This window comes from Brachyhypopomus gauderio, unplaced genomic scaffold (genome assembly GCF_052324685.1).
Source record: "Brachyhypopomus gauderio isolate BG-103 unplaced genomic scaffold, BGAUD_0.2 sc37, whole genome shotgun sequence".
NCBI lineage: Eukaryota > Metazoa > Chordata > Actinopteri > Gymnotiformes > Hypopomidae > Brachyhypopomus > Brachyhypopomus gauderio.
This window is the reverse complement of record NW_027506867.1, coordinates 1,806,310-1,826,130: the sequence shown is the minus strand read 5'-3', so window position 1 is coordinate 1,826,130 and position 19,821 is coordinate 1,806,310.

Sequence of the window (19,821 nt, the reverse complement as noted above, 5' to 3'; positions counted from 1 at the left end):
TTAGAAAACGACACTTGGAATATGGGACAGAGCATACAGGCCTTTTCTCAGACACACTTGATAATTAGCTATTTGATTAATACTATACTGTAAGCAAAACATAAAGTGATTAATATTAGAAGTTTAATTAATACTTTAAGACTGGTCAAATTATATATGGATTATGATAAACTGCTTGATCAATACTGTAATGTAAACAATATATGAAGGGATTAAAATGTAAATCTCAACAGTATCTATCATCATCATATGTGGTATTACACAACATTGTAACCATCCAGGGAGAGCGACAGCCTACCAACTGAGACATGCCCACAGACGAGAAACCTTATGCATGTGGGTGACAACAGAGATGGTAGAGTTGTCAGAGACTCCATCTGCAATCCCTTTTCAAAGTTTGAAGATGTAGGAAAACTATTTAAAATAATTTTTTCAGTATGAAACTTCTTCTGCTAGGGTTAATTAGTCTAATCAACATATTATATGAAAATAATTCATGTCAGTTATTTGCAACCACCCCCTGCATGTTTATATCACATAGATACTGTTCGGGTAAATTTGACCCTTTTTTAAATTTTTGACCCTTTAAAAAAAAATGTTATTTTTTTTTTATTTGTATGTGTGTGTGTACAATTGTGTGTGTGTGTTTGTGTGTGTGTTTGAGTGTGTGTGTGTTTGTGTGTGTGTTTGTTTGTGTGTGTGCGTGTGAGAGTGTGTGTTTGTGTATGTGTTTGTGTTTGTGTGTATGTATATGTGTGTGTGTGTATGAGAGTGTGTGTGTTTGTGTGTGTGTATATGTGTGTCTGTGTATGTGTGTGTATGTGTGTCTGTGTGTGTGTGTATGAGAGTGTGTTTGTGTGTATGTGTATGTATATGTATGTGTGTATGAGAGTGTGTGTGTGTTTGTGTATCTGTGTATGTGTGTCTGTGTATGTGTGTGTGTGTTTGTGTGTGTTTGTGTCTGTGTATGTGTGTGTCTGTGTATGTGTGTGTGTGTATGAGAGTGTGTTTGTGTGTGTGTGTATGTGTGTGTGTGTTTATGTATGTGTGTGTGTGTGTATGTGAGTGAGTGTGTGTGTATAAGTGTATGAGAGTGTTGTGTGTGTTTGGTATCAGTTTGAACATGGGAATTTTCACATTTTTATGAAAAACGATCCTAATTGAACCATTACCTGTTACAAGTAAGGAACACCATTGCACTAAATATTGATAGAATATTTAGTAATGTAGTTAGTAATTAAATATTCACACTGTTTGTTAGGATTTTTTTGGTTTCAGACATCTTTTGAACAATTAAACATGCACCAGGGTCAAAGTTACCCTAAACAGTACGGCTGTTTTGCAAGGATGCACATAATAGGAGGGTTAAATCATGCACCAATTATGTACAGCCATACCATTTTGTACTACATTTTTAAACTTCATTTTTATCTGATGCCATATGCTTTTTACACCACTCGGATTAGACCTGGAATTAGTAAGTGTTCCATAAAAAAAAATTAAAACCTCAATACAGTATTATAAATGTGGAGAATATAATTAAATAATCGCACCCTTCTGCTAAATATAAAAATATCATTTTCACTCACGCATTAACTCTGGTGGCAATTTTTTGACATGCTGACTGCCTTTCTCTAGCAGCTACCGCAGTATTACATTTACGTTTAATAATATCTAAATATTCTGCATACGCAGTCATTAATACTTCAAGCTACAGTGGTGTGAAATACGATGTTCGGTTGATTTTCGCGTTTAAGTCCATGATAAATCCTATTTATCTGCGTTCCATTAAGAATGCCTTTCATAGTTACGCGTGAACGCGCTTCTGTCTGGGTCAACCTACTCAGAGTTGAGCGACCCTGATTACTTTAACTCTGATTCGCCGTTTTGGAACCGAAAACTCTGAGTATGTCAGATCGGGGTAAGACAACTCCGAGTTCAGGGTTAAGTTTAGAGTTTGTTAACCCCGCTTCTTGGAATACCCCCCAGGTCTTAGGAAATCTTCATAATTTGCAGTATTTTTTTAAATATTTAGAGTTAAAAAGCATGTTGAGGATTGGGGAAGGTCACAATCAACAATTGGGGGAAGGACATCCCAGCCAGTCCAGAATGACAGCAAACTCTTCAAAACCTCAGAGGACCCTGAAAAAAACCCCACAAAAAAGTATCAGCAACTATTGTCATGTTCTAGCATATCATATATATAAATCTTAAAAAAATAAGTTATAGCATCAAATATGGCAAAATACCAGTTTCTATAAACTTCCGGAGAAAGCCTAGAACCCTGCACTGAACCTCCAGTGTTTTTGGGTTCCTTCCAACTAATTAAAGACATCAGAAAGTTCAATGAAAACTCAAAACAGACTTTACAAATAATATATCTTTTGAAGAAAGTATACATATTTAAAAATGGCTTTTGGTAAATAAACTAATATTTAAAAAATTCCCAAACCAGGCGGATGACATCCCGAACATCCTGGTCCACGCAGTCAGATAGGCTAATTGTTGCTGTCTCGTGCTCTATGCACTATGGCAGGGCTCAAGCCAGCAAGAAAATTTTTAAATCTAGATTAATCTCACTGTAATCTTGAAATTAATCTAGATTAATCTATATTAAAATGGCTCATATGCGTGCTACCCAAAAATGACTAAAAGTCAGTTTTTGAGATAGGGTTTCTTAACACAGAGGGTGCATGACCAGGGGCTCATCTTCCTGTTTCCAAAATGCATCAATGACTACTTGAGGAAGCTGTTCTACTTTGATACTTGAAGAAAAAAAACATGCTCAATAAAATGTAGGCTACTCGTGTTCAACGGTTTATTCAGTTACAAATTCACATGAATTTGTAAGCCTACATACTGTACATTAAAAGGGGTTGATAACATGTTTATTCAGATAAACATGAGATTTGAAATGTAAGCCAACATTTAGTGGATTTAACCTCACGGACCGTCAAAAGCCGGTTTTGGTTCCCCCCAGTTTTAACAGTTAAATAGCGACGAATCTAGCGCTAGGACCACGGAGAAAACGACCGCTCCGTGCTCCCCTCCGGTAACACTTTACGTTCCTAAAAATGAATTTTCCATGAAGCAAACCTGGCGACTTCGTGGCTGCATCCATGTAAACACGCGTACGATTTGTAATTCACAGGTTTGAAAACTCGTTCTCGCCCCTACTGTGCAATTTGGTTAGGAATACAGCCGAGCTAAACTATCAAGGTGAAAGTTATCATAGTTTTCTTACCTATTTTGACCCAGTTCCCAACGCAACTTTAAGAATAGATTAACGGCGATAATTTTTATATCGCCCGATAAGAGTATCAAATTAACGAACGCCGATAATGGCCCACCACTACTTATATATATATATATATATATATATATATATATATATATATATATATATATATATATATATATGTATATATACATATATGTATGTATAAAATATGTACACTGCTCCATTTCATCCAGGCGAGTAGCTGCTTCTCTGAGCAGATCAGAGATTTACCTTCGGCCCGCCATTTTGACTTGAATCAACTCTCCTTCTTCTGGTCTTGATTACTAAAGCCTGATCGCGAAAGACACGCCCCCTAATTAGCATACAAGGACAAAGAAATGCAGAAATAAATAAATACAGAAATAAAAACGGACAAGGAAATACAGAAATAAATAAATACAGAAATAAATACGGACAGAAATAAATAAATAGAGAAATAAATACGGACAAGGAAATACATCAATAAATAAATAGAGAAATTAATATAAATGACAAAATAAATAAATATTATGTAAGGTTTATTCATTGATATTTTAATTTCGAGGTGTATTTATACATTTTTATATTTATATTCATTATTCTTTGCTAATTCGAATTCATTTATTCATTTCCTGACTTATTTATTTATTTATTTTTCGATTTGGCAGACTCGGTCCTCCATACTTTTGATTTAAATACTTTGGTTTAAATACTTTGGCCATGGTCATCATGTAGGGGAGGGGCTTGTCCATATTTGGATTTGTAGGCAAGCATCAAGGTTTTATATCTGTTGTGTGCAGGTATTGGAAGCCAGTGAAGAGAACACACCAGTGGAGTGTGAGTTTATGGAGACATAACAGGTCATTGGAAATCAGTGTGTTGCTGGAGTCATGTTAGTAAGTAAGTAAGTAAAATTTATTTATATAGCACTTCTCACAGGCACAGGCCACAAAGTGCTTTACAAAAGAAAATAGAATAACAAAAAAATAAAAAACAAAAATACACACTATAAAACAGAAATAAAAACACAGTGCACAAGGTCAATGGCTGCAACCTCGACCTGCATAAAAAGGAAAGGCTTTAGCTGTTTTTTAAAAGTATCCGCAGAGTCAGCTGATCTTAAATGTGGTGGAAGTGTGTTCCACAGTTTTGGAGCAACCACCTTAAACGCTCGGTCTCCACGAGTCCTTAGACATGAGCGTGGCACAGACAGTAAATTCAGGTTGTTTGACCTGAATGATCACGATGAAGCGTAGGGGTGGAGCAGGTCAGTGACACACACAGGAGCTGTGTTGTGTAGTGCTCTGTATGTTAAAGTTAAAATCTTGAACTGGATCCTGTATTCTACAGGAAGCCAGTGTAAGGATTTTAAAATGGGTGTTATGTGAGACCGTCTGTTTGACTTGGTCAGTAACCTCGCTGCAGCGTTTTGAATTACTGTATCTGTAAACATCCACGAGCAGATACACTGAGAGATGAAAACAAAGCATTACAGTAGTCTATGCGAGATGAAATAAACACATGGATCAGCATCTCTAGATCTGCTGTTGAAACCATAGATCTCAATTTACTGATATTTCTCATTTGGAAGAAACAGGATCTTGACAGCTGTTTAACTTGAGAATCAAATGCTAAAGACTTTCAAATCAAATGCTAAAGATTTCAGAGGCTAGAGTGGACAGCAGGGGAAAGAAGCCCAAGATTTTGTTTAATCGTTTGACTAAGCCTTTCGGGAGCAATGATCAATACCTCAGTCTTGTTGTCATTTAGCTGTAGGAAGTTATTTGAGGTCCATTCTCTGACTGTTCAAAGACAATCTAATAGCCTAGACAAACTATGAACCTCATTTGGTTTAAAAGAGAAATAAAGCTGAATATCATCAGCAAATAAATGATAGGAAATATTAAAACTATTTAAAATCTGCCCCAAAGGTAACATGTACAAAGAAAACAAAGACCCTAAAACTGAACCCTGTGGAACCCCACAGGTTAATGGGGTTGCCTCAGACAATAGTATCAAACGCAGAACTAAGATCCAGCAGCACCAACACAGAGCAGTCACCAACATCAGCAGACATTAAAAGATAATTTGAGACCCTCAGAAGAGCAGTCTCTGTAGAATGCCTCTTCCGAAACCCAGATTGAAAAGAGTCGTAACAATTGTGATTTTCTAAAACTGTAATTAGTTGGTTTGCCACCACCTTCTCTAAAATTTTGGATAAGAAAGGAAGCTTAGATATAGGCCTATAGTTCTTGAGCACAACTGGGTCTAAATTTGATTTCTTTAAAAGAGGCTGAACAGTGGCGTGTTTAAAATAAGATGGAATGCAACCTGTTAACAGTGAGGAATTTACAATGGCCAATATAGCAGGGCCAACGGTAGGTAAGACCGTTAATGTATGTTAAAGTTAATGCAAATGCATTCATAGCCTATATATATATATAATGTTTCCAATATATGTGTGTGCCACAACAAAGCAATATCTCTTTGTGTCCTAGATATCACTATACAACACTAATAATTTTTTTAGAACGCATTTGGCAGACACGGTTATAAAATGTAAAGGTGTGCCAGTTTGAACAGGTTAGTTGGAACATCCACAGGGTTTTACAGGAAGAAACACACACCCACACACACTCCCCAATACATAACCCAGCACATTTGCTAATGGAAGATAACACAGTGTGCCTACCTTCACCTTCTAATGAAAAGTAAAATAAAGGAAAAATGTCAAAGTAAATATGAGGTGATTGAATGAATGATTGAATATGAACATTATGAACATGGTATTTAAAGCTTACATCATAGTCAAATGTCACACCAAGGTTTTTGACATGGTGTCAGGCTTTATTTGAAAGGGACTTCAGATAAGTTATTGCAATATTGTGCTTACAACCATCTCCAGTGATGATTACGACGTAATGGCCCATCCACATATTATATGTATTGACAACTGTGGCCAAGTGAAGTCTTATTAAATTCATTATTATTTATGTAATCTTAAATAGTAATGAATAAAAGAAATGAAGAGACATTAAGAGATTGTTATTTCCTAACAATCAAATATTGGTGATTGGTCTGTAAATGCTGAGATTAATCTTTTGAAGAGGCCTGATAACAGCTATTTTAAGATTCCTTAATCTTAAATCCCTTGTTTGCATTAGTGATTTAACAACATTAATGCCATTCAACCGTGCACTGAAAGATTTATATGCATATAAATATGCTATATTTGTTTGCAAAAACAATCAAATAAAAACAGGTGTATAACAGGTTGTGGGTATATAACGGGTTATAGGGCTGGGTATCGATTCAAATTCCAAGAATCGATCCGATTCCGATTCTGAAGATTAAGAATCGATTTATTTCGATTTAATCCGATTTAATCGATTCGATCCGATTCAATCCAATTCGGGGTTTAGTGTTATTAAAAATGTATTTGAGCTGTTTCCTGACTATGTACAGAAGCAACATGTTAAAACTAGTATTATATCGATATTAATCAGCAAATAGTTACTGGTAGTTGGTAGTTACTGATGGCTGGAAGACTGGTGAAAAGGGTCATCATAAATCTACCTTCAAGAAAGGTAATCCAAGACAATAAACAGAGGACATCTTTGAGGTGTCTATATCTGCAACAGTGGACTCCTACTGGGACACTAACCAGTGCATTATTATTATGATTGAAATAATTAAGAATTCACCCAAAAGCTGTTGCTACCAAATGCATTTTTATTTTAAAAGTGCTCACACTTAATAAACTGAAAGTATAAAATGTAAACGTGTATTTTTCTTTAAAGTGCGAATATAAGAACAGAACTGTCATGTTATGGTCCCCGACCCCTCACTGTTGGGCGTGTGTTAACGTTGTCTGCGTCTACTCGTCTGCGTATCTCCGTGGGTGCGGGTGCGTCTTGTGATAATCCGTCTCACCTGTGGCTCGTCTCGTTGCGTGGGGTTTGTGTGTTCGCGCGGTGTCCTGTGCTCGTCGTTGTTTGAGTCACACATGTTCTATGTAAACGTGTTTTATGTGCGCTGTCTGCGCTTCGGTAAATGTAATAAACGTAACGATTTGGAAAGTGCAAAGGATTCTGTCTCGTCCATCGCCTTGCGCCCAACGTTACAAGAACATTTTAAACTTTTTTAAACTGTAAAAACACTGGGTAAACTGTCAGTGACATGGACTAACTGTAAATAGTCACTGACACTGGATAAACTGTCCTTCTGCTTTTTTTCCGATTTGACTATCGTCGTTACCGGCACTGTCCGACGCCATGTTGTTTTACAGTTAGTTAGACTGAGCACGCCTGCGTGAATTCAGTGACGAGGCGGGGGTAAAAGTTCACTAAAAAATCGATCTTTGGACGTACGAATCGATAATCAGATCGTCATATGGGAATCGATCCTGAATCGGAAAATCAATTTTTTCAACACAGGCCTAACGGGTTATATAACAGGTTATATACCAGGCTGTGTATAATTCATAACGGCCCTGTATAATAAACTGGCACAGGGGGCCAGGGGGCACTACCTGACACTCAGCTGTTCAAAACAGCCTTCCTGTGTAAATCTTGTTTTTTTTGTGTGTGTGTGTGTGTGTGTGTGTGTGTTCTTGCCTTCCTGTAAAAACCTGGAGTTGTTCCAGCTCACCATTTTAAACTGACACACCTTTTCAATTCATAACCTTCAACATACCAGTACAGTCTGACAGTGGCCTGTCTGATCTCTCTGTAGCAAACATGGGGGGGCGAAAGGGGGAGGTCCGTCAGGTGAAGTGTCTCACCCCTTTAATAATAAGACCCAATTATTCAGGGTTCAGGGTTTATTTACCTCTGATCTATATTTATGATTCAATGAGTTACTAGTTCACTGTGGCGATCGATTGACCCCCCCCCCTCAATAATTTACATAAGACACCCCCCACCCCCCCCGGTCATCAACTTATGTTCGCCACCCCGAAATTTTCTGATGCCCCCCCAATGTATATGTCCTGGCGCCGGCCCTGCTCCGCCTGCACCTGCATTCTCAGGATTTCTGCCCCCGCTGAGCACCTGGGTTCAGGCTTCAGGTTGTAACAGGGAAATAACGACTCAAACGACAGCATTTAAACATAAAAACATTTATTTAACTCAAAGCATAATAGTTAAAACATCGCAAACAAAGGGGGCAACAGGGTAGGCTAGTGTGTATGTGTGTGTGTGTGTGCGTGCGTGCGGATGTGTATTCGAGTGCGTGCGGATGCGCGTGCATGTGTACGTGCGTATGAGGGAGGAGATCTTTTAGACAAAGAGAAACTCGTTGCTCTCACTACAGTCACGAACAACAGTATCGTCACGGTAGACGGAAGACACGGTATCGTCGGTCACTATACAGCCCCAACAAGCGTATAGTGGGACACACGTGTAACAATTATACGAGGAATTGGGAACCTTTTTAAGCTTTAAACAGAATACGGTTTAACATGAACATGATTATAAACACCACTGCAAACAAGCATTCACAAGATATCAATCTAAACACAAAGAAAAGAGTATCACAAGATATCGCTCTAAGTCTGCCCAGATGCACAGTCTTACTTTGAGTTGTTCGTCCGCGGCCCGCGCAGTAGGCCAGGCAGTCTCTTGAGGAGGACGCCTTCGTGCACTTTTGTGAAGAAGGTTCCGCTGGATCGCGTCGCTCCGTCCAGGGGAAGCTGTGGTGGCCGTTCGATCGGCGGTCCCTCGATGGTGAGTGCGTGGTGTCCCGGGTGAGTGATCGCTGTCGACTTTAAGATGAATTCGCGGAGGTCCGGCCGTCGCGCGAATGTTCAAAAAGTTCTTAATCGTTGGCTAGCTGAAGTGATTGGGTTTAGCGAACTCCGCAAAGGAAATAAAAGTATCAAACTAATTTCTTGCGACGATCGCGGGCTGCAAAGGGCCCGGGTGCAGAACCAATACCGCTTTGTCCTCGAAGGTGTGCGCGCTCTTCGTCTCTAGGTAGCTACTTTGATGCAGCCAGGTAGAGAGACCGAACAAAGGGGGATCCCCCCTTTTAAAGGGGATTCGTCTGATGACGTAGTTCCACATCCGTCCTGATGTGGTCATGCAGCGAGGGAGAGCACCCCCCCTTTTGTCTGTGGAGGCATGGTACCTACAGTTGCTATGCCCTCTGTTCTTTGCTCCGCCCCTACTGATTAATGCTCAGCTGTTCTTAGGGTTTTTCTTGATTAGTTAGGTTTATATATCTCTTGGGTTTAGTTTTTCGTTGTAAGTCTATAAGTGTTTGTGTTTCATGTCGGTTCTGAAGAACGAGGTTACGTAAGAACGAGGTTACGAAGTACTTAGCGCTAAGAACGTTTTTGGAAACTCACCCCAGGTTAATACAGGTTTTTTTTATAAATGCCATTTTTCTACACAGATTTCCCAAAAAACAAAGAAAAGATGAGCTGTACAAATTGTGGGTCAGAACTGTGGACGTCTGAGAGGACCGTAATCTACAGCAGGGATATGCAGTGCTCACTAATATCAACCGTACACTGAAGAGGGCACATGTTAGAGAAGGAGCAGTGCCACAGATTTTCAACCTTCCAGACAATATTAATAATAATAAATATTTTATTAAAGTTGATAATTCTGTAGCCAATGAGAAGTGGCTGCAATAAATGATTTTGAAAATTGTATATTTTGTGTCAGGTCAATTTATCTATGTATTTGTGGGAAACTGAATTGTGTAAGGTCTTTTCTGCTACTTGAAGGTAAAAAAAATCTGACAAATTTTGTCATAAATTTCAGATTCAAACTCATTATTTTCTCTATCATAATTTCATAATTAATTTCACCCACATTTAGCCATATAGTGCTCAAAGATGCTCCTCCACACTGATGCCATCTCATATTATACTTGAACATATATAAGAGGTATTGCACTTAAAGAATTTATGAAAACTACAGCTGTAACGGGGAGAGTTGACAAATAAAGAGAGAAACTCATAAATCTGACTTTCAATATCAGAATTGTGATCATAATTAAAACTTATCTTAAGCCCTATCCGGACGGGATTAGTTTCTCAGGGGGTCCTGGGGTAATTTTCTCTTTTACGGGGGGTCCTCTGTGATTTTAATCCCGTCCGGAACGAGCATGTCCGTGTTTTTCTCAGACGTCCTCAGAGAAAATTACAGGCGGAATTGCCTACTGTTTTTCGCTGTACTCCGTGGTCGTCTGGTAATTTTAGTCCCGTCCGGATCCACATGTCTGAGTTTATACATGCAGACATCACCTCGCGTTTAATAAAACAGCTATATGTCCACTGCCACGCACCGTAGTTACACGTTGGGCGCGCGTTTTCACGGAGATCCACGTAAAGACAGCGGCGAGCGAAAATGGATTTACTGGATTTTTTAATGGATTTATTTTATTTTATTTAACGGATTTATTTAGCTATTTACATTCATTAGTGATTTTTTATAATGTGTTTTCTGTATTGGTTTAACAAAATAGCTTAACTTAAACGGAGATCTTAAATGCTGAACTGAACAGTAGTAAAGTTAAAAGTTAAAAAGGAATCATCAGAGTTAGCAGTGTGACATTATTAAACATGCTATCACGTGACAAGGCGATGTCATGTGACCGAGAAAGCCAAAAACTCATGGGTTCTCCTGTTTTTTCAATTGCTGTCCGGATGCAAGAGTTTTATCACTGAGTACAAGGGTGAAATATTTTTCACAGACGTCCCCCTGAAAAACTAATCCCGTCCGGATAGGGCTAAAGTTATTTATTTACAACTTTTTACCATAATTATGATTGAATATACATGTGTTATTTAGTTTTAGCCAGGTGAAAGAAAAGGGCTTTATGCAGGGTTTTGTAAAAATTTTACCTAAATTGAAAACTTTCCAGACTGCTTATTAATTTATCTCTTGGGATAAGTTTTACATATCACAACATCGGCAATATTCTCACTTTTAATTTAAGCCATATTTTATCAAAATTGGATAAGAAATAAGGGCGCTAGGACTGTTTTTGTGACAGATGGATGCACATCCCACATAGGAACTACATTGCTTTGCTGACATGACTCAATGCATAGTAATGGCGGCGCATCGCTAGCTATAGTGGCAACAGGCGATGTCCAATCCAGTCAGGGGTGCAATTACTTACTTTCTGAGGTGTATGCAAACATACTATCGGCGCCCCCCGAACAAAAGTTGTTGACGGGGGGCGGGGGGGGGGGGGGGTGGCAAACGTAAGATGGACACAAATTAAGTATTATATCTCATCGATTTGGCGCCCCCTCTAGTGCAGCGCCCCTATGCGTCGCATACGCTGCATGCCCCCCTTTTGCGCCACTGAATCCAGTAATATAGATCATTGTGTCCGCCCCCTTGTCATGAGACGTTACACACCTGTTCCTTGTCGCGTGTCTATCACGTCTTTAGCAGTTCTGCCAAAGTTCAGTCTTGACTACTTCCCGCTGGTGTGTGTCCTTCGTGTTACATAGCATATCCGCTATCGACATTTAAAGAACATTGCACATTATCAGGGTTGCCAACTTTTCAAGTGGTTGGCGCCAGAGCGAACTAGTAGCTCATTGAATCAGATATAGATCAGAGGTAAATAAACTATATTTTATTTTTCGGCGTGAAAAATCGGAAGTGTGGCGTGAGAACGTGTGAAGACAGTCAAATGCGTGTGTCTCACGCTCAATGCGTGAGAGTTGGCACCCCTGTTATATTACATTGTACGTAATATAAAAATACAACAAGTTAATACACTAAGGTAAAATGCATAATACGGTCTTTTAAAGAAACTAAAAACTGCTGCAGCAAGTAAAACAAAGGGGAAAGTAAAAAAAAAGAATTCAGAGGTGAACAAGGTAAAGATACAGACAAGGCAGTAAGGTTTATTTAAAGGCTGTGATAATACTAAAGCAAGCAAAAAGGTTTTTCACTATCATTTGTGAGGATTTTTCTGACATTTGGCTATGTTGAAGATGATTGAATACGGTTCTAAATAAATTAAGAACATGGTTATTGTCGTGGTGTAATTCTAAGTCTTCCGTATTTATTATTATTATTATTATTATTATTATTATTAATAATAATAATAACAATCTTGTATAGCACCTTTCAAACATACATGCAACTCAAAGTGCTTTACAGAATAAATAAAAAGAAACATTAAATGGAAGCAAAGATGTCACGTTGTGGGGGGGCCCCCTACCGGTCGCCCCCGGTTACAGCGGCAGCGGTCCTGTTTTTGGTCACGTGATGTTCGTCCCTCAGGTGGGCGGGACCCGTGATCCGTCTCACCTGAGGGTCGTTTGTTCGTCTATATACGTCTTGTCTTTGTACCAGTTGACTGCTGGTTATTATTTCCTTCATTTGGAACAATGCACGGGTTTTTGGTTTGCACACTTTCTATTAAACCATCTGCTTTCCCTGAGACTTGGCGTGATCGCTTCCTTTTTGAGTTGCTCACCCTGCCCGTCACAAAAGATAAGACAAAAAGAAAATGTTAAAAGAAATTAAAGATAAAAAGGAAACAAAGTCAAATTATAAAATAATAATAATAATAATGTAATAAAATAAATATTAAAATAACAACATGTAACTAAATAAAATAATATTTATTATAATTATTATTATAATTATATAATTAACTTATAAAGTAAATAAGATAATGTCACGTAGGGCTACGCTCCCCTCTCCTCGCTGTCACTCCAATGTCTCTGTTCCTCATGATTCTGTGTTCCGTGCCCGTTAACCCCACCCTGCTTGTCTGTCTGCCTGCCACGCCTCGTCATCATCGTCCTCACCTGTGTCTAGTTAGTTCGGTGTCCTTATAATCCCTGCACTTCCCCAGTCTAGCTATCGGTCTTTTTGTCTGATCCTGTTCATTGTGAGTACTGCCGTGTTGTTTGCACTTTTGTGTTACCCGTCATCCGTGTATTTTGCCTGTCCTTCTGTAGTTAGTCTGCCTTGTTGTTTTCCTTGTCCGTGATCATGCCTGTGTACATTTCATGTCCGGATTGCCCTCCCGTTATGACCCGTGCCTGCTATTATGACTCTGCTTTTGGTAGCTCCTCTCCTGTTTCTTGTTGCAGTTCATTTGTCTTGCTAATGTAAAGAGAAGATTGTTTTCCTGACACTGGTTCTACATATGATCTCCTTGACAATCTCATGATTGTCAGAGATCAGGCCTATGAAGCCTGTGAACTAATAATGGTGGTAGAGCTGGAAGTGTGTGCAAACCATACTGCAATGTCATGTGAATGTATGAAGGACTCTCCGCCATGGTTGCATGATAGGATGCAGTACTCTAGTACACCATGGGGCCCCCTTACAGAATTTAGGTCTCATACTGTCACTGCAAACACTGCACATTGCCACTGCTGTAGTTTGAAGTTGAAGGACCCTCCACTGGACTGGTGCTTCTAGCAGTTGTGGCACCTCTGCATCTGAGTACATTTAGCATACTGGAAAAATTCATTTTGATCGCATTCTGCATACTACATAGGCTACTTATCTGCAGCCCAGTCAATACATGAGTACTACATAATAGGCTATTTTGAACACTATTTTGAGAAATCTCTCCAACTTTATGCAGTATCCTGTACAGTCATGATTGCAGATTAAAATTGTAAGGTGGTTTGCTAAATCTGCTTAATGTTCATTTAACGAATTTTATCCACTTTATCCTACTTAGTGTAGTGTGACAAAATAAACCCTCTATGTCTCCTACATATCTCACTTGTGGTACAAAAGCACTTTTTTGAAACAGGCAAGATTACAATAAGGTGTGTCAGTTTAAAAAGCTAAACTGGAACATCCACAGGGTTTGACGGGAAGTCAAGAAAACATAAGCCACCAGGCTGGCACTGGGAAGATCAGACAGGCCACTGTGAAACTGTCGTGGTATGTTGAAGGATACAAAATGAAAAGTGTCAAGTCAGTGTCAAGAATGAGCTGGAACAGCTGGAAATCGGCAGGCATTTACGGGAAAGCAAAAACATTGAAAGAAACAAAGCAAATTACACATACAACACTTTTTTTGCCTTTCATGAACTCATTTATTGAATATTTTGCCAGTTTGTTAAATCCACTTGTATAGTATAGTATTTATTTAGTCAAAACAAAACCACTTTGTCAAATGACAAAATAATAAGGTGTGTCACATTAAATGGTTAAGTTGGAACATTACAGGAGGCTTTTATCGGAAGCAACACCTAAAAACACACCCCCCCACCCCCCACCCCCACACACACACACACACACTGTTATAAAATAAAAAGGTGTGTCAGTTTAAATGGTGAGCTAGAACATCCACATGCTTTTACCGGAAGGCAAAAACATAAATACACAGGTAGCAAGTTGTTACGGGCATCTGCGTTATCAAGTCAGACCTGTTAATTCGGATTGCTTACTGCTGCGTCTCGTTTGGCACCAGCCAATGGTTGTGTGTCTAGGCTCTCTAACGGGGCGTGGTATGGGTCTTAAAATCAGGACAGCGCGCACTGGTACTGGAGACTTGCCTTGCAGATAGACTTGCAGGTAGACTCGCAGACCGACTCGCAGACCGACTCGCAGACAGCTATTGACCATGTGCGTTATGAGCCGTGAGAACATTTTATTGTATCTTGTGCTAAGAGTGTTTACTTGCCAGGTTTCCATCCAGTGCGTTATGAGTCGTGAGAACATATTAGTGTATCTCGCGCTAAGAGTGTTTACTTGCCAGGTTTCCATCCAGCGCGTAATGAGTTGTGAGAAATCGTAGCGCGCGTTAAGAGTTTCCTTGATTGATCTTGACTAAGTGCGTTGTGAGTTGTGAAATCCTTTTGATTGTAGCACGACGCGTAGACTATGATCAACTGTCGTTTCATGGACGCACCAAGAGATGTGATTTTAGTAGCGCGTGATGAGTATAGCGATGGGCATGTTGACGGCAAATAGACTGAGATACGTTATTGTTTGTTTGGTTGGTGTTTGTATGCGATGTTTTTGGTTTGTATTTTCTTTTAAGTGGACAGTTTAGTTGGGCCCTTACATTACATTCACCTAGGGGAACCCTTTGTTAAAACACTAGTTTAGGGGCACGTGCCATGTATGTATGTTATTGAGGTTAGGTTTGGTCAGGTAGGTTAGTGGTCTTATTTTTGTTTCTTTCCTTTGGCACGGTCCTCAGTCCACTTATAAGAAGTTTATTTGTTTGTCTGTTGTTCAACACAAAGTAAAACGTGGCAATTGAAACCTTTGTGGCTGTGTCCTAGCTCTCGCAATTCACCTCCACCCCTCCGTGTCTTTCTTTGTTCGTTCGCCCCTACCTAGACAGGGGCGGGTCGTAACAAAGTAGTAGCTATTTTGAACACTGTCCTAGATTTGTAGAGAGAACTGGAACATGTGAGCATCATGTAGTGCCCTCTGGGTAATGCTGTTTATTATAAAGTGGCATAATGAATTGGCCACAACCAGAGAGGGAAGTACCTGCAAGGAAAATTCACATTACGTGGAAAAAGTTGGTTGAAAGAGTTAATTGACAGTTGGAACTTTGTTAAAGACCAAATATTTTTGTGATATCATTATTTAAAATCTAGTGTTAATCCTAATTGTAGTTTTAATCTTAAATCTAGTGTTAATCTTAATGTCAGGGCTGGCTCCAAAGATCTAATGCCATTGGTGGAAGCGCAATCAGCAGTGATTACCTGCACCTCTCTTTCCCCCAATATAAGGAAGACAAATGAGGTGTCTCACTGCTGAGTTGTTTGCAGCTCTACGTTATGTGCTAATGTAACGTGTTCTTTCCTGCGTTGTGTAGTTTTTTTTTTTTTTGTATCTGAACTCTTTGAAGTCTCCACAACCAGAAGGGACGACACAGCTCTCGCACGTGTGGGAAGCAGCACTTTATTAGAACAGATATCTCTGTAGCTGCACGCTCACGCCACTCGCCTGCACACAGTGGACATGCACAATAAGGCACCCAACTTTCCTCATGGACATGCCTCTCGCCTGAGGTTTGCCCTTTAGTTCAGCATCAGCTCCTGAGGAAAATACACAATATGCTACATTACCAGTCCAGCTATGGACATAGTCAACTTCTAAATCAAGCCCGGGATGTCTTTAATTCAGTTACATTTACATTCAGGATATCTACAATTTCATTTGCACTAGCAGTCTTGGGATAAAAATATATTTATAATGTAGGGGAGAGTGGGGACAGTTGCAACACTTTATGTATTTCCTTCAGTATCTCAGAGACCATTTGCAATAGAAAGACAATTTTTTAAATACATTAAACCCACATCTGTCACCTATCCAGCCATACTGATGCAACATGTCTAAATATTATTGTATTGTAGTAAATTACATTATAATGGAGAAAGTGAAATGTTGCAACCGTCCCCATATAAAGGGACGGTTGCAACAGTCCCGAGGGACAGTTGTAACACTTGTAAAAAAGTAATCAAAGATTATTCTTGAGAATCATTATTCATGTTGTTTTGTTTAATTGTGATCTGACAGTGTTCAATGAGTTTACTGACTTGATAAAAAGAGGGGAAGGCAAAACAGCCTTGTTAACCTATTGCAAAAACTGTTGTACCATAGGCGTAAGTAACATCCTTACAAAAAACACAAAGATAGACTTGTGAAAAACACAACACAGCCATGTTTGGTTCTTTTAATACAATAAACAGAACACTCACAACACTTGGGTTAACCTTTACAATTACACAAAATTATAAAAGAAACAGACCTAACGTAACACTCAGATTAATTATTATTAATTATTCACTGTCTGATTCACAGTTGTGGCATACGTAAATGGAACTGCCATCAGTGCAGGCTTTATGGGCCCATTGCTTACACTGCAGACATTGCAACCACACCTCTTTTGGTTTGGAGTAGCTCTCCAAACAAACTGCACAAAATGTATCCTCTCCCTCTGAGTTGCTCTCCTTTTCTTTATGCTTTCTGTTCTGCTTTTTCTTTCCTCTCTTTTGACTTGATTTTTCTGTTGACTCCTTTGTTTTCTGGACCAGCTTTCTCTTGACTTTTTTGGGTTTCTTTTCCTGTTCCAGTACCTCCTTTACAGGGGTGTCTGTAAGGATGGCTGACTTGCGTTTTTTTTCTCCTATTTGTTGTTTTGCGTGGTCCAGCTTTAGGGTGAGGTCTGATGGCCTCAGGTGAAAACTCATGTCCTTGTAGACCTGCAGAGGGGGACGGGTCTGGCAGTAGATGAGCCCATTTTGTAGTGGAGAAGCTGCAGAAGAGGAGGACAGACCAGCATGCACTGGAGGAGCTGAGGAAGAGGAGGACAGACCAGCATGCACTGGAGGAGCTGTGGAAGAGGAGGACAGACCAGCATGCACTGGAGGAGCTGTGGAAGAGGAGGACAGACCAGCATGCACTGGAGGAGCTGTGGAAGAGGAGGACAGACCAGCATGCACTGGAGGAGCTGAGGAAGAGGAGGACAGACCAGCATGCACTGGAGGAGCTGAGGAAGAGGAGGACAGACCAGCATGCACTGGAGGAGCTGAGGAAGAGGAGGACAGACCAGCATGCACTGGAGAAGCTGCGGAAGAGGAGGACAGACCAGCATGCACTGGAGGAGCTGAGGAAGAGGAGGACAGACCAGCATGCACTGGAGGAGCTGAGGAAGAGGAGGACAGACCAGCATGCACTGGAGGAGCTGTGGAAGAGGAGGACAGACCAGCATGCACTGGAGGAGCTGAGGAAGAGGAGGACAGACCAGCATGCACTGGAGGAGCTGAGGAAGAGGAGGACAGACCAGCATGCACTGGAGGAGCTGAGGAAGAGGAGGACAGACCAGCATGCACTGGAGGAGCTGAGGAAGAGGAGGACAGACCAGCATGCACTGGAGGAGCTGAGGAAGAGGAGGACAGACCAGCATGCACTGGAGGAGCTGAGGAAGAGGAGGACAGACCAGCATGCACTGGAGGAGCTGAGGAAGAGGAGGACAGACCAGCATGCACTGGAGGAGCTGAGGAAGAGGAGGACAGACCAGCATGCACTGGAGAAGCTGCGGAAGAGGAGGACAGACCAGCATGCACTGGAGAAGCTGAGGAAGAGGAGGACAGACCAGCATGCACTGGAGGAGCTGAGGAAGAGGAGGACAGACCAGCATGCACTGGAGGAGCTGAGGAAGAGGAGGACAGACCAGCATGCACTGGAGGAGCTGAGGAAGAGGAGGACAGACCAGCATGCACTGGAGGAGCTGAGGAAGAGGAGGACAGACCAGCATGCACTGGAGAAGCTGCGGAAGAGGAGGACAGACCAGCATGCACTGAATGAGTTGCAGAGGAGGAACCAGACTGACCTGGTGACACTGGAGGAGCTGGCTGGTCTGCAACCAAAGACGGAGCAAAATCTGAATCAGTGAATATCTCCCTATTAAATGGCCAAATTCCAGTGGATCTGAAACCAGACTGATTATTGATTGGTGTTCCTGACACTGGGAGGGCTAATCTAACAATTCCAGGTAAGTCATATATAGTCATTGGCAGACCTGGGTGGGATCTCATCCACGAATCACAAAAGGTATTTACTTTCCCTTTGAGAGGGCCAAAAACGCTTCGGTCAAGTGGTTGCAGCCTGTGCGAACAGTGGGGTGGGAAAGATAACATTACAATTCCATTGGCTCGGCAGAAATCAATTCCTCTGACAGAGAGATGGGAGGAATGGTTATCCAGTATTAACAGAACTCTAGCATCCAACGACGCTCTTGTGTGGTGTTGAAAATGATGTAGGAACTGGATAAAATGTTCCTCCACCATCCGGCCTGAGGAATTGGCTGCACCAATGCAACTAGGTGGGCCATCCCTGATGAAGTGGTCCTTAAAGTGAACCCGTGGGAATATGAACATCGGAGGAATCATGTTCCCCAAAGCATTGGCAGCATATGCAAGGGTCACAAGGGTCCCCCTCTCTCCTGATGTTGCTGACCCCACCTGTCTTTCACCACGCCTGGCAACAATGTGCACTGGCTCCTGGACAGTTGAGATCCCGGTTTCATCCATATTCCAAATGTCCTTACCTTCAAATTTGTGTTTGTCAAGGACATTTTGAAGGTTGTCAAAAAACATGAAGACATTGTGTCTGTTGAAGTTAATGTTCCTTGACAGTGTAGGTGTTTCACCTACTAATCCTTTAAAGTAGATATAATTTGTTTTACCTTAATTATTAATCAGTCTCATTAATTTAGAATCAGTCTCATATTCTATTTATACCAGAACCACAAGTTTAGTTATCAACTAAAGGTAATTAATGGTTCAGTATCTGAAGGATTTAACTATGAATTCTTTGGAGGTTTTGGTGACAACCACTTTTGAATGACATCAATACAGACAATTTGGTGAAAATAAATGATACATTTATTTAAAACCAACTATTCTAAAACAAACAGCATCAACTAGGATCAGTATATGTACAGTGAAGACTGGGTATCGTGTGTGTGTGTGTGTATAAAAAGGGGAGGAGAATAGATGTGTGCTTGTGCGCATGTGAGGAGGCGGGAGTTGTAATCTCAGTTCTCCTATGGAGAACAAAGCAACTAAAATGGCGCCAACTTTA